Raw genomic sequence first — 14,853 nt, forward strand, 5'->3', positions numbered from 1 at the left:
GGGCCGTTGGCGGGGTGTGGCTGCGTCCCAGGGAGGGGAATGGCGTAATGGCGGACGCGGGCCGGGTGAACGCGGCTGGGGGCGTAGCGCGCTGAGGGGGGTCTGGCTGTGTGGCATCCCCGGAGGCGGCCCGCGGGAACAGACCCCGTGCGGGGAAGGGCGGCTGGCCGGCCCATCTGTCGCTGAGGGCGACCGCGCGAGACCAGGTGAGCAACAAGTCCCCGCGGGCGGGCCCCACCGTGAGGCGCCGGCCCGGCCGCGCCGCCACCCCCCACCCCCTGCCCCGAGCCTCGCGGGGTCCCGGGGGAGTGGGTGGCGCGCCTCCTGCCGCGGATGGGGAGTGCCCGGTCGAGCGGTCAGCGCGGGGTGGCCTAGAACTCTACACTCGCCTCCCCAGGGAGGAGGTGTCCTGGAGATCCCCTCGGAGACTTGGAGGGGCCGGCGAATCTGTGAGGCTGCGAAAGTGCCCCCAGCCTGACCTGGCGCTGCCACTCACTCGCTGTGTGACCTTGGGCAAGTCACTTCCCTCTCTGGGCCTCAGTTTCCCTCTTTGTAAAACGAAGGCTTTGCAGGCAGTTGTACATGAGTTGGATCTCAGATATTCTTGGAGATCTTGGGCAGGTTCTTCTCCAGGCGGAGCTTCAGTTTCCATCTCTGGGCCATGAAGGAATTGTAGTGCTCTTTGAGATCCCTGGCCTGCTAAGTTGAGGAGTGGCGGAGAGGACTGTGTGCACGTACGTGTGTGTGTGTGTGTGTATGTATGTATGTATGTATATGTACAGGATGGTTCTGCAGGGTAAGGAGGAGAGTTGGCTAAAGGGGCTCTTGCATGAAGGCTGGATGGATCCCAGGTGTCTCGGTCCTCCAGGATCCTAGAGCCTCTGAGATGGCAAAGTTTTATACACTGGTGCTCCATAGCATCAGAGGAGAGGAAAGCATCCTTGGAACCTCTTGGGGCAGTGATTGAAATTTAGGCCCGAAAGAATTCAGGAGGGTTAGGAGTAGGAGGGGGAGCATTTATGGTGCTCCTACTCTGTACCAGCCCTTGTTTAGGCTTATGTTTTTACTTAATTTTTACAGCTGCTGTTGAGAATTTACACATAGGGAAACTGAGTTTCAGAGAAATTAAGTAACTTGTCCACGGTCACACAGTGAGGTACAGCACTTATCAACCATAACGTGGTTTCCTTTGAGAATCACCAGACAAGGGGGAAGTCATTGTCGACTTAAAAGAAGTTTGCTTTGTCACAAATGGGGGGAGGGGTCTGGTCCCAGACACTTGAATTGACCTCTGGCATGGAGACAGGCTGGACCTTGATCTCTGGATGGCTAATTATAAGTGCATTCCCTTTCTTCAGTCTGTGACTTGGAAAGGACCATTTGTAAATTGTAAAAGTTACTTTGAAGTATGTCAGAACCTCAAAGAACTCAGTTTGAATCCTGACTGGGTGACTTGTAGAAGTTCACCAACTGTTGGTGACTTGACTCTTAGTTCAGAGGTGCCAGGCCAGTTACCTTTTCTCTTCCCTAAGAAGGCTAAATTTTCTTGGGACGAGAGAAATTTCCCACTTGTTCAAATTTCTTTGGATTCCTGGAACGAAAGTTTCAGTATCCTGCCTCTGATGAAGTGTAATGTTCCTTCTTTTCTTTGTGTTCCCTGTTATCTGACTTGTAGATGAGTGAAGATTGTGGACCTGGAGTCAGAGACTAGTAGTTGGATACGATAAATTGTAGCCCTTAGTTTTTCCAAGCCTCAGCTTTTGGTTAATCAAAATGGTAGGACCGGCAGTGTATTGTTCCCATATGTCAATGGTAGGGAAGAAAATTGGGAAGAGGAAGTTGCTGAGAAAGAGGGCGTTTCTTAGCAGTGGAGCCAATATGTATTTCTTTGTTTGAAATTCTAAAACCAGAAAAGCAGCAACTGAAGGAGGAAGGAAGGAAAGAACTGTGAAACTCTTCTTCCACGTCAGCTATCTTTAAGAGCTGTTCCTGTTGCTGTCCCTGTCCCGCTTTCACAGAAAAAGTCAATTGTAATTTGTTCAAAGTTGAGAAATTGTATTCTAGAATGATACCTTTATTTTTTATTTATTTTTAATTTTTATTTATTTAAGATAGAGCACAAGCAGAGGGAGCAGCAGGCTCCCTGCTGAGCAAGGAGCCTGATTCAGGACTCGGGACTCCACTCCAGGACCCTGAGATCATGACCTGAGCCGAAGGCAGAGGCTTACCGACTGAGCCATCCAGGCGTCCCTAGAATGATAATTTTAGATATGCAACCCTCTGAGATAAATTTCTTAAAAGTCAGAACATTTTACTGAGTTTGTTGTTTACCAGTGGATGATTCTTTTTCTCAACTTAAATTGCCAGTTGCAGTCTTTGGCCTGTCTTAACTGTGATTTAAATTAGTGAATTTCAACCTAAGAAGAATTGATCTAGATACTGGATGATGCAGATACCGCCGTCACTTGAAAAAACACATAAGGGTGTGTTTGAGTTTTGACATTTGTTAAAAGTCTTTTTAATGCTTCGTTTTACAGGATTGTGTATGTGTGAATAGTTGTTAAGGCATCGAATTTATTTTATCTGAAGATCTACCTTCATTCTCTATATTAGTTATATTTTCTGTGTAAGACAGACTTAATTAGCATACCAGTCCATAGTACCTTGGGGCCAAAAAAAAACCAAAAACAACAACCACACCACATCAGTTCTTGGGACCATATGTTTTTTGAATATAGAACTTTTGGGATTTTAGAAAAGGAATATGGTACATGTACTGTGTGTTACGTAACATCCCAGAGAGGTGAGGGGCAGCACCTTGTAATCAAACACATTACCATTTCTGTAGTAAATGTTCATTCCAACTGGTATAAATAAATACTATAAATAGCCTCATGTCATTTCATGTTGGGTTTTGCTACCAAATGAATAATGAAAAACTTATTTTTACAGCCTTTTAGATTTTGGAATTGAAGTTAAGGGATTGTGGATAAATGGGTAAAAATTATGGGTCAATATAAGTTTGGATAAAAGTTATATGATGACAAGGACAATTACAAGGAAAAATATTGTAAGCCAAACTAATTTCAAAGCTGTGGGTCCTAAAAACAGTAGTACATGGAAGACAGTTTTTGTTCATGTGCTTCTTTCATGTAATTGTCTTATTATAATTAATACGTGCCAATGTACATTTTTCCTTAAGTACCCAAATTTACTTTTTTTTTTTTTTAAAGATTTTATTTATTTATTTCACAGAGAGAGGGAACACAAGCAGGGGGAGAGGAGAAGCAGGCTTCCCACTGAACAGGAAGCCCAGTGCGGGGCTCCATCCCAGAACCCTGGGATCATGACCTGAGCCGAAGGCAGACACCTAACAACTGAGCCACCCAGGCGCCCCTCAAATTTATCTTTTAATACCCTCCTTGTTCCCTTTTTTAGATCTTTGAATGGCACCCTAACCTTCTTTTTAATTTTAATGTATTTTTATTATTTTTTTTCCCTACACCTCTTTTTAAAAAAGTAATTTATAGGGTCTTGTGCTCACCGGTTTTTGTGTAACAGTTAAGAGAATTATACCTTTGGGGCGCCTGGGTGGCTCAGTCGTTAAGCCTCTGCCTTCGGCTTGGGTCATGATCCCCGGGTCCTGGGATTGAGCCCCCCATCGGGCTCCCTGCTCGGCGGGAAGCCTGCTTCTCCCTCTCCCACTCCCCCTGCTTGTGTTCCCTCTCTCTCTGTGTCTCTCTCTGTCAAATAAGTAAATAAAATCTTAAAAAAAAAAAGAATTATACCTTTTTCTGTATAATTCAGAGAAAGACTAATCAGGTGAGGATCTGTAGATTTATGTTTGCAGAATTTAAAGCTCATTCTCTCTTCAGGGTGGTCTTTAGTATGAGGTCATCACTGCTGGATAGGATTTAGGTTGAAAAAATAATTTTTTATTTTATTTTATTTTTTAAAGTAAGCTCTGTGCCCAGTGTGGAGCTTGAATTCACAACCCCAAGATCAAGAGTTGCATCCTCTACTGACTGAAAAGTTTTTAATTTTGGGATGTCTAGCTGGCTCAGTCAGTAGAGCATGTGATGCTTGATCTTGAGAGTGTGAGTTCAAGCCCCACTTTGGGGGTAGAGTTTACTTAACAATATTTTTTATTTCTAATTTTTGAAGCTTCCACAGTTTGAGTATCTTGGTAAGGAGTTTAATAAAATATATTTAATTTAGAGTATTTTTATTTTAAGTGTATGCTATATGAGAAATTTGCATTTACCAGCCTTATGAATTTGGGTGATTTCTTTAAATGGCCAGGTCCTCTAGGAGTAAATTAAAAAAAAACTCTATTCTTTACTCTTCTTGGGCAGTTCAGCTATAGAGTGAGGTAGACTGGTGGTGTTGGAGGTGAAAGAATTACTTCTTCTCTTTAAAAGAGGCCCCATGGGAAACCTCGGTTGAGCGTCTGCCTTCAGCTTGGGTCATGATCCCAGGGTCCTGGGATCGAGTCCCACATTGGGCTCCTTGCTCAGGGGGGAGCCTGCTTCTCCCTCTGCCCCTCCCTCTGCTTGTGCTCGCTCACTCTCTCTCTCTGACAAATAAGTAAATAAAAATCTTTTAAAAAAAAGAAGCCTCATGACAGCATGAATTTGAAAGATTCTGGCCTTCAGGATACCCCGTAACCTCCTGATTTGTGGGCCTCAAATTCATCCTCCTACTTGGGGTGTCTCCATGGTTCCTGCGAATGGTACTTTTACTGTCTGGGAGATAGAAAGGGTATAGAACAGCATATCAGGAGTTGCAGGTGGATTCGGTGTACGACTGGACTAGGCAATAGGAGCAATTCTTATCCAGACTACCCCAGTTTCTTCTATTTTATAAGCACTGATAGAATTGCAAAAGAACTACAATTGGTGGACTAACATCCTTTTCCAAGGTACTCTGTTGTGACTGTGGATAAGCTCTTCAAGACAGGAACTGTGTCTTGTACTTCTTTTGTATTCTGTAATGCATCAAACTTGTCTTGCATTAGAATTTACCCTTAAGACATATTCATATCTGGGGGCGCCTTGGTGGCTCAGTCGTTAAGCGTCTGCCTTCAGCTCAGGTCATGATCCCAGGGGCCTGGGATCGGGCTCCCAGCTCTGTGGGAAGCCTGCTTCTCCCTCTCCCCCTGCTTGTGTTCCCTCTCTCGCTGTGTCTCTCTCTGTCAAATAAATAAATAAAATTAAAAAAAAAATTCATATCTGGGTTGGGAGCTCTGATGTCATTACACAGCTCAGGTTGAGAACCATAGACATAAGCGTATTGTAGGTGCTCAATAAATATACATTGGTTACTTTTTTCTTTTTAGATTTTATTATTTTAGAGAGAGAGTGGGGGAGGGGAAGGAGCAGAGGGAGAGAAACAAGCAGACCCCACACTGAGCGTGGAGCCTGGCACACAGGGCTTGATCCCACAGCCCTGAGATCGTGACCTGAGCCAAAACCGAGACTCAGACGCTTTAACCAACTGAACCACCCAGGTGCCCCTATATATTGGTTACTTTGCTGCTGGTCCTGGCATGCGTTGGGTAGGGTGGAAGAGGACCCAGAGTTTTTCACAAAGTAAATAGCTTTTTTCTTTCTTTTTTTTTTTAAGAGATGGTGGGGGCGGGAAGGGGCAGAGGGAGAGAGAGAGAATCTTAAGCAGGCTCCATGCCCAGTGGAGAGCCCAGTGCAGGGCTTGATCTCACAACCCTGATACCATGACCTGAGCTGAAATCAGTAGTCGGATATTTAACCAACTGAGCTACCCAAGCGCCCCCAGCAAAAGGGCTTTCCCAGATACCAACACAGTTGGCAGATCTGGACCCATAGGCAGTTCATTGCTAGTTAGTTACTCTGCCATGATTTTGTGACTTAGGCAGGATTAGACAGAGTCTGTGTCTACAGGCAACTGTAAGTTTTATTTCTGGGGTAGTGGTTTTACTTAGTAAGACTGATTAGGGTGACAGTTGCTAAATTGGGAATAGGTACAAAATGTAATAATTGTTTGATATTTGGGAGAGAGAGGGGGGCTGCTGGGCACCAGTGATGCCAAGGGATAAAATGGAAGGTTTAGTTTGACTGGGTCTCCAACACACAACACAATGTATGGAACATAATTGGTGTTCTGTAACTTTTTGTTGACTGAAGAAATGAATGGTTCTTTGTTTTGGAAAGAGGCTTATAAGCTATGAAATAAGACACTTCCTACTCCTTCTGAACTGAGCTAAGATGTCATCTCTTCCATGAAGCCTTCCCAGGAAAAATTGAGTGACTCCTTTGTATGTTTTCTCTCTCTCTCTCTCTTTTTTTTTTAAGATTTTATTTATTTGAGAGACCGAGCTTGAGCGGGGGGGGAGGGGGCGCAAGAGGGAGAAGCAGACTCCCCACTGAGCAGGGAGCCTGACTCCGACTCCCTCCAGGCTTGATCCCAGGATCCTGGATCGTGACCTGAGTCAAAGGCAGACATTTAACCGACTGAGCCACCCAGGCGCCCCTGTTTTCTCCTTTGTTAAAATATTTATCAGATTGTCAAATCTGATATTAGACAAATTGCAAAATTCTTCTCCCTGCCTGACCATGAGCTCCTTACGAGCAGAACTGAATTGTTCATTTTTGTTATGACTGGTGCTCAACACATGATAAAGGCTTAGTAGATGCTAATAATGCTTAAACCATGACCTCTGTCTTCTACTTCATTCTTGTAGGTTTTGCTTTTCTTCCAATTCATGGCTTTACAGTTCAGATCAGCAAACATTTATTGAGTGTCTTCTGAGAGGTAGGTCTTTCTTAGGCCTTGGGGTAGGGTTTCCCAACCTTGACACTATTGACATTTTGGCGGGATAATCTGTTATTATGGAGGGCTGTCTTGTGCGTTGTGGGATGTTTAGCAGCATCTCTGGTCTTTACTCACTACCTATTAGTACCCTCTTCTCGGTAGCTCTGACAACCAAAAATGTCTCCAGATACTGTGAAACATCTCCCAGGGGGCACAGTTTCCCCCTGTTGAGAACTATATGGAAGATAGGGGTGGTAGAATCATAGAGGGAAGTAAATGTAGATGTTCTTAGGTATGCACTCTCCTTTTATTCCTTCTTTCTAGTTATACAATCTCTTGTTTATGACTTTTGGATAAGAAAGAAAAATGAGGGTATGCCTGGGTGGCTCAGTCAGTTAAGCGTCTGCCTTTGGCTCAGGTCGTGATCCCAGGGTCCTGGGATTGAGTCCAGCATCCTCATGGGGCTCCTTGCTCAGCGGGAAGCCTGCTTCTTCTCCCTTTGCCTGCTGCTCCCCCTGCTTGTGCTCTCTCTATCTCTCTTTCTCTCTGACAAACAAATAAATAAAATCTTGGGCGCCTGGGTGGCTCAGTCGGTTGAGCGACTGCCTTCGGCTCAGGTCATGATCCCGGAGTCCCAGGATCGAGTCCCGCATCGGGCTCCCTGCTCCGCGGGGAGTCTGCTTCTCCCTCTGATCCTCCCCCATCTCATGTGCTCTCTCTCTCTCATTCTCTCTGTCAAATAATAAATAAAATCTTTAAAAAAAAAACAAAACAAATAAATAAAATCTTTAGAGGCACCTAGGTAGCTCACTCACTCTCTCTCAAATAGATAAATAAAATCTTAAAAAAAAAAAGAAAAATGAGGGAAACCAGGAAGTGACAGCCTTAAAATAGCCCCATTATTTTCATTTTCTGTTTAAATTTTATTTTATTTGGTTTAAATATGTTAGAGCAGGGGAGCATGGGTGGCTTAGTTGTTAAGCATCTGCCTTTGGCTCGGGTTGTGATCCCAGGGTTCTGGGATCAAGCCCCGTATCGGGCTCCCTGCTCAGTGGGAATCTCCCTCTCCCACTCCCTCTGCTTGTGTTCCCTCTTGATGTCTCCCTCTTTCTGTCAAATAAATAAATAAAATCTTAATAAAAATTATAAATATATTAGAGCAGTACAGATAGATAGCTGAATTATTTATACAGATCTATGTAAATTTAGTTTCTACTGCTGATTAGTGGAGTAAAGAACTAGACTATTACTACCTTGCATAAAAGATTTTCTCAGAAAAGCTCACAGCTGGAAAGTTTAACACCTAGAGAAAAATCAGCATTGGTTTTATAGAAGACTTGCCAGGACTTGTCAGGATTCTTCTTCGATAATTTTTGATGGCCCTACATAGATACTTTATAACTCTAAAAAAAATTATGTTGGGCGCCTGGGTGGCTCAGTTGGTTAAGCGACTGCCTTCGGCTCACGTCATGATCCTGGAGTCCCGGGATCGAGTCCCACATCGGGTTCCCTGCTCAGCAGGGAGTCTGCTTCTCCCTCTGACCCTCCTCCCTCTCGTGCTCTCTCTCATTCTCTCTCTCGCAAAAAAAAAAAAATTAAAAAAATTATGTTAAGCTAATGGGCATTTTTTCTGAGCTCAGTATTTTTTTGTCATAGGTATATCGGTCAAGGCAATGGTTCTTGGTCCCTTGGGGCATTCATAAAGTGATTACAAGTTAGTAGTAACATTTGGGGACTTTACTCTCCTTTGACCAATCCTCCACAATATAACATAATCATTCATGTCTTAGTCACCATTAAAGTGATGTTGAATGCGTTTTTTCCTGTTCCATTTGAAGTTGTGAATGGTACTCTGGAGAATTCAAATGTATAGTTATGAATGGTATCTCAGAATAGTTACCATTTATGCAAATGAAACACACTTCTTAACTTAGAAACCAAACAGAATTGAATTAGAAAAGAGAAGAATAGAAACAAGAATTGTTGAATGCTTGCAGAGGAAATAATGTTCAGATATAGAAATATCTCAGAAAAATTTGCTCTTCATGATTTCTACACACCAATAAAGAAAAATAATTTGAGATTGATGGGAGAGGCTATTAAACTTTGCCTGTAATATTACTTTTCAAGCTGTTTTTCTTTTCTGGTAAAATATGGGAGTCTGAGGCATACTCTCTTAGTTTTAAGATTAATTCCAGTTGAATAGAAGTATGGTTCTTATTTTTAGAATATAGAAGCCCTTTTGAAAAGAAGCAGTGGTTCAGCTTAGTTCCAATTTGAGTGAATATGTGTGTGTATATGCACACATACATATATAAACACATACATATGATGTGGCTTACAGTGATACTTAAATTATGTAATTGACATAGTAAAATAACAATTCTTTTACTCTCAAATATTCAAAAGTGAGACCTTCTTCTCCCCTGAGTATTAAAAAGCAGTCTAAAAAGCTTTCTCTTGGGCTCCTGGGTGGCTCAGTTGGTTAAGCAACTGCCTTCGGCTCGGGTCATGATCCTGGGGTCCTGGGATCGAGTCCCACATCGGGCTCCCTGCTCATTGGGGAGCCTGCTTCTCTCTCCCTCTGCCTGCCATTCCCCCTGCTTGTGCTCTTTACTGTCAGATAAATAAATACAATCTTTAAAAATAAACAAAAAATTTAAAAAAGCTTTCTCTTTTTAAAAAAATATTTATTTATTTATTTTTGAGAGAGAGCGAGCACAAGCGGGAGGAGGGGCAGAGGGAGAAGCAGACTCCCCGCTGAGGAGCCCGATGGGACTTGATCCCAGGACTCTGGAATCATGACCTGAGCCAAAGGCAGACACTTAACCAACTGAGCCACCCAGGTGCCCTAAAAACCTTTCTCTTAAATCATATCTTGAGAAATTGTGTTTAACTGTGTAGAAGGAGGTCTTAGGCCATGCCCATTGATGTTCCTTGCCATTCACAATTGGGAACTCTAAATTTCCCTTTGTAGAATATTGATAGTCTTTAAAGAATAGTATTCCTGATACCAAAGTCATTTGTGGAATTGTGAAAAGTAGAAGAACAACTTTGCCCCTTTTTACTTTTAAAACTCTTTAGCATTCATTTGCAGTGAAAAATCGCAAACCACAGTCCTCCCGCTTTGGCATATGCCATTATAGTCACTCCCCAGCACTTGAGATAAGTTATATTATGTTAGTAGCTACATTTTATAGGTAAACAAGCTCGGAGAGGTTAAGTAACTTCCTTAGAGTCACTCAACTAATAATTGCAGATTTGAGTTGAACACTGTCTTTTTTCCCCCCTTCATTGTACTCTACAGCCTCTAGCTATCTATCATCTATCTGAAGTATAGTTGACACACAATATTACATTAGTTTCAAGTGTACAACGTAATGATTTGATAACTTAATGCTCACTACAAGTATCATAACAGGCCTATTGTAATACCTTTGACTATATTACCTACGTTGTACCTTTCATCCCTGTGACTTCTGTTCTTTTTTTTCATCCGTGTGACTTATACATTCCATAACTAGAAGCCTGTACCTCTCACTCCCCTTCACCCATTTTGCTCATGCTCCCAGCCCACTGTCCTTTATTTTTACTTTTTTAATTAGTTAATTATTTTTATGTATTTATGTATTTATTTATTTGTCAGAGAGAGTGCACACAAGCAGGGAAAGCATACAAGTAGGGGGAGCGGCAGGCAGAGGGAGAAGCAGGCTCCCCGAGCCCCATGCGGGACTTGGTCCCAGGACCCCAGGATCATGACCTGAGCCAAAGGCAGACGTTTAACCCACTGAGCCACCCAGGCGTCTGTATTTTTAATTTTTTTGAAAGATTTTATGTATTTATGTATTTATTTATTTATTTAAAAGATTTTTATTTATTCATTTGACAGGGAGAGACACAGCGAGAGAGGGAACACAAGCAGGGGGAGTGGGAGAGGGAGAAGCAGGCTTCCCGCTGAGCAGGGAGCCCGATGGTGGGGCTCGATCCCAGGACCCTGGGATCGTGACCTGAGCGGTTAACGACTGAGCCACCCGGGCACCCCTTTTTAATTTTTTTTAAAGATTTTATTTATTTATTTGACAGAGAGAGAGAGCAGGAACACAACTGGGGGACTGGGAGAGGGAGAAGCCGACTCCTGCTGAGCAGGGAGCCCAATGCGGGGTTCCATCCCAGGACCCTGAGATCATGACCTGAGCCGAAGGCAGACGCTTAACAACTGAGCCACCCAGGCACCCCTGAAAGATTGTATTTATTTATTTGAGAGAGAGCAGAGAGAGAGAGTGCACACAAAGTGGGGGAGGGGCAGAGGGAGAAGCAGGCTCCGCAGTGAGCACAGAGCCCCAACAGGGCTTGATCCCAGGACTCTGAGATCATGACCTGAGCTGAAATAAGAGTCATATGCTTAACCAACTGAGCCACTCAGGGGCCCCTGTCCTTTATTTTTTTTAGTGAGGTTTTTTCCTTTTTTTTAATTTAATCAGATTTTTAATTTAATTTAATTTAATTTTTTAAAAAAGATTTTATTTGTTATTTATTTGACAGAGAGAGTACGAGCAGGGGGAGTGGCAGGCAGAGGGAGAGGGAGATGCAGACTTCCCGCAGAGCAGGGGATCCTGATGTGGGACTCGATCTCAGGACCCTGGGATCATGACCTGAGTTCAAGGCAATTGCTTAGCTGGCTGAGCCACCCAGGTGCCCTAATCAGATTTTTTAATGGTACAGTTTACATACTGTGAAATGGACAGAAATGCAAGTATATAATCAGATGAGTTTTGACAAGTGTAAACACATGTGTAGCCAACACCCCAGTCAAGAGATAGAACATTTCCATAACCTTACAGGGTTCCCTCACACACCCAGTCAGTCCCCACTGTCTTAGAGGCAACCACTGTTCTTATTTCTGTCCTTACAAATTAATTTTGCCTGTTCGTGACTCCTACCATATGCGCTCTTTTGTGTCTGAATTCTCCTGTTCTATATAAAATTTTTGGAATTCATCCACATTGATGTGTATATCAGTATGAACCCAAGTCTTTTGATGTGTATTTCCAGGATTCTTTCCAACAAACTATAGCTCCTTTAATTTGCTTAATCTTATATCACATCTTTTTTTTTTTTGCTTTGGTATTTGCATGTAATTTACTTCCCTTTTCTAATACATTAGATTTATTTGTTTTTAAAATCTCTTTGAAATTACAAAAGTAATACATGCTCATTGCAACAAATTACACAATCAGAAATGAATAAAGAGTGAAAGTTACCTCAGATTTATTTTTATTTCTGCCTTTTTCCAATTACGAAAATAATGAGTGCTCTTTGTAAAAATTGTTTTTTAAATTGGCCAAATTCAAAAAGTATGAAGCAGAGAATAAGAATCATCCATGATCCTACCAGTTAGCATTTATTTATTTATTTATTTTCAAAATATTTATTTATTTGACAGAGAGAGAGAGTGTGTGCTTGCACAGGAGAGTGGGGGGGGAGGGGGAGAGGGGGAGAAGCAGACTCCTTGCTGCGTGATCCCAGGAGCTTGAGATCATGACCTGAGCCAAAACCAAGATTGAGACGTTTAACTGACTGAGCCACCCAGGTGCCCCACTACCAGTTAGCATTTTGACTTATTTTCCTCTTTCTCTGCATTTTGTTTACCATCGCTGAGACCATAGTTTAGGGATTTTTAGGTTTCCCTTCTTCCATTAGGTTTGTCACATCCACATTAATCAGTTTTTGTTGTTTCAGTATTCATGCTTTTGGCCATCCTAAATTTAAGTAGCTGGCAGTGATCTTGGCTGGGTTGGCCTCATTGGGCATCTTTATTTAAGATTTTATTTATTTATTTGAGAGAGAGCGCGCACAAGCAAGGAGGAGAAGAAGGAGAGGCAGGCTCTCCACTGAGCAGGGAGCCCCAGTGCGGGGCTAGATCCCAGGTCGCCAGGATCGTGACCTGAGCCAAAGGGACTGAGCCACCGAGACGCCCCTGTTTATTTATTTTTTAAAAAGATTTTTATTTATTTGTGAGAGAGAAAGAGAGAGAACAAGCCAGGGGGGGAGGGGCAGAGGGAGAGGGGGAAGCTGACTCCCCGCTGAACAGGAAGCCCGATGTGGGGCTCGATCCCAGGACCCCGAGATCATGACCTGAGCTGAAGGTAGACACCTAACTGTGAACCACCTAGGCACCCCTGGGCATCATTTTTTAATATTTCCTTCCTGTGCACTCTTTCATCATTCACCTCATTCTTGAATATCCAACACCCAACATTTCTTGCATAGTAGGAGACAGTATAGTTCTGTGGTTATGAGTGTAGATTCTGGAGTCAGTCCATCTGAGTTCAAATGTAGCCTCTTTACACTTACTGGCTCTGTATGTAATCTTGGGCAATGACTCAACCTCAGTTTTCTCATGTGTAAAATGGAGGCCTGTGTAATTTTTCTGTAAAATACAGAGCATATCTCAAAGGGTATTAGAAGAATTAAATGACATCATTATCATTAGTCCAGTGCTCAATAAATGTTAACAGTTGTTGTAAATTAGGAAATGGCATATTTGGTTGGATATATCATCTATCTAGCCCTGAATTCTGCTTGTGGGAAAGGGATGAAAATGTCAGCTTCAAAATTTAGGACTGTGTTGCCCAAAATTCATAATTTCTCTTAGGAATTTCTTATGGAAATGTTACCTGTGCATTTATCTAGACTATATACATTATTTTTTCTTATATTCTGTACACCTCATCTGAGTAGTGAGTTTTATTACTTTATATGCTGGATTGGGTAGTAAACTATTACTTTTTATTGGTCCTAATAAAAGCAGTAGCTGCTTGGTAGCAAGTGTATACTATGTGCCAGGCAGTGTGCACATTCCTCCTCACAGTGTCCTTCAAATTAGTTATTTACAGATGGGAAAAGTGAGGCCTGAAGAAATTAAGTAACATGCCCTTGGTCACAGCTAAGCCTATTGGTACTAGAATTCAAAGCCTTCCTCCCTCCCTTCCTCCCCCCGCCTTTTTTTTGACATAAAACTCCTGTCTGAGTCTAAAATCTGGGCTTAAAAAATAATATACTTTATTGTTTCTTTATACTTCTAACTGCTTTTTTAAAAAGATTTTATTTATTTATTTGACAGAGAGAGACACAGTGAAAGAGGGAACACAAGCAGGGGGATTGGGAGAGGGAGAAGCAGGCTTCTCGCTGAGCAGGGAGCCCTATATGGGGCTCAATCCCAGGATCCTGGGATCATGACCTGAGCCAAAGGCAGACAGACGCTTAACAGCTGAGCCACCTATGCGCCCCTTCTAATTGCTTTATAATTTCTAAGGTTTGATGCAGAATCTGTGTTTACCATTTCACATCTTCTTTGTTGTATATTAAAGTGTCCTATCTATCTATAATTTTTTTTAATTAATTGATTATTTATTTATTTATTTGAGAGAGAGAATGAGAGAGAGAGAGCACAAGAGGGGGTAGTGGGAGAGAGAGAAGCAGACTCCCCGCTGAGCAGGGAGCCCGATGCGGGACTCGATCCTGGGACTCCAGGATCATGACCTGAGCCAAAGGCAGTCGCTTAACCAACTGAGCCACCCAGGCACCCCATAATTTTTTTTTAAAGATTTTATTTCTTTATTTGCCAGAGAGAGACAGGGAGAGCGTGTGCACAAGCAGGGGGAGCAGCAGAAGGAGAGGGAAAGCAGGCTCCCCACAGAGCAGGGAGCCTGACGCTGGACTCGATCACCGGACCCTGGGATCATGACCTGAGCTGAAGGCAGACGCTTAACTGACTGAGCCACCCTGGTGTCCCTATATATTATTATTTTTTTTTTTTTTAAGATTTTTTATTTATTTATTTGACAGAGAGAGACACAGCGAGAGAGGGAACACAAGCAGAGGGAGTGGGAGAAGGAGAAGCAGGCTTCCTGCTGAGCAAGGAGCCCGATGCGGGGCTCGATACCAGGACCCTGGGATCATGACCTGAGCCGAAGGCAGACGCTTAACGACTGAGCCACTCAGGCGCCCCTATTATTATTATTTTTTTAAGATTTTTAAAAATTTATTCATTTAACAGAGAGA

At 42.8% G+C, this 14,853-nt stretch overlaps 1 protein-coding gene across 1 annotated transcript in view; it reads left to right on the forward strand.

The window, feature by feature from the left end:
* Window positions 1–17: 17 nt before the first annotated feature.
* The window catches only part of WASF2 (WASP family member 2), a 75,454-nt gene continuing 60,618 nt past the window's right edge, over window positions 18–14,853 (forward strand). The window contains exon 1 of the mRNA XM_045898340.2: window positions 18–206. The gene's annotated coding sequence lies outside the window, so the exon portion shown is untranslated. The remainder of the gene's footprint in view (window positions 207–14,853) is intronic.

Source organism: Mirounga angustirostris, unplaced genomic scaffold, assembly GCF_029215605.1.
Source record: "Mirounga angustirostris isolate CCGP_5_RB_7025 unplaced genomic scaffold, mMirAng1.0.hap1 SCAF_4, whole genome shotgun sequence".
Lineage (NCBI taxonomy): Eukaryota > Metazoa > Chordata > Mammalia > Carnivora > Phocidae > Mirounga > Mirounga angustirostris.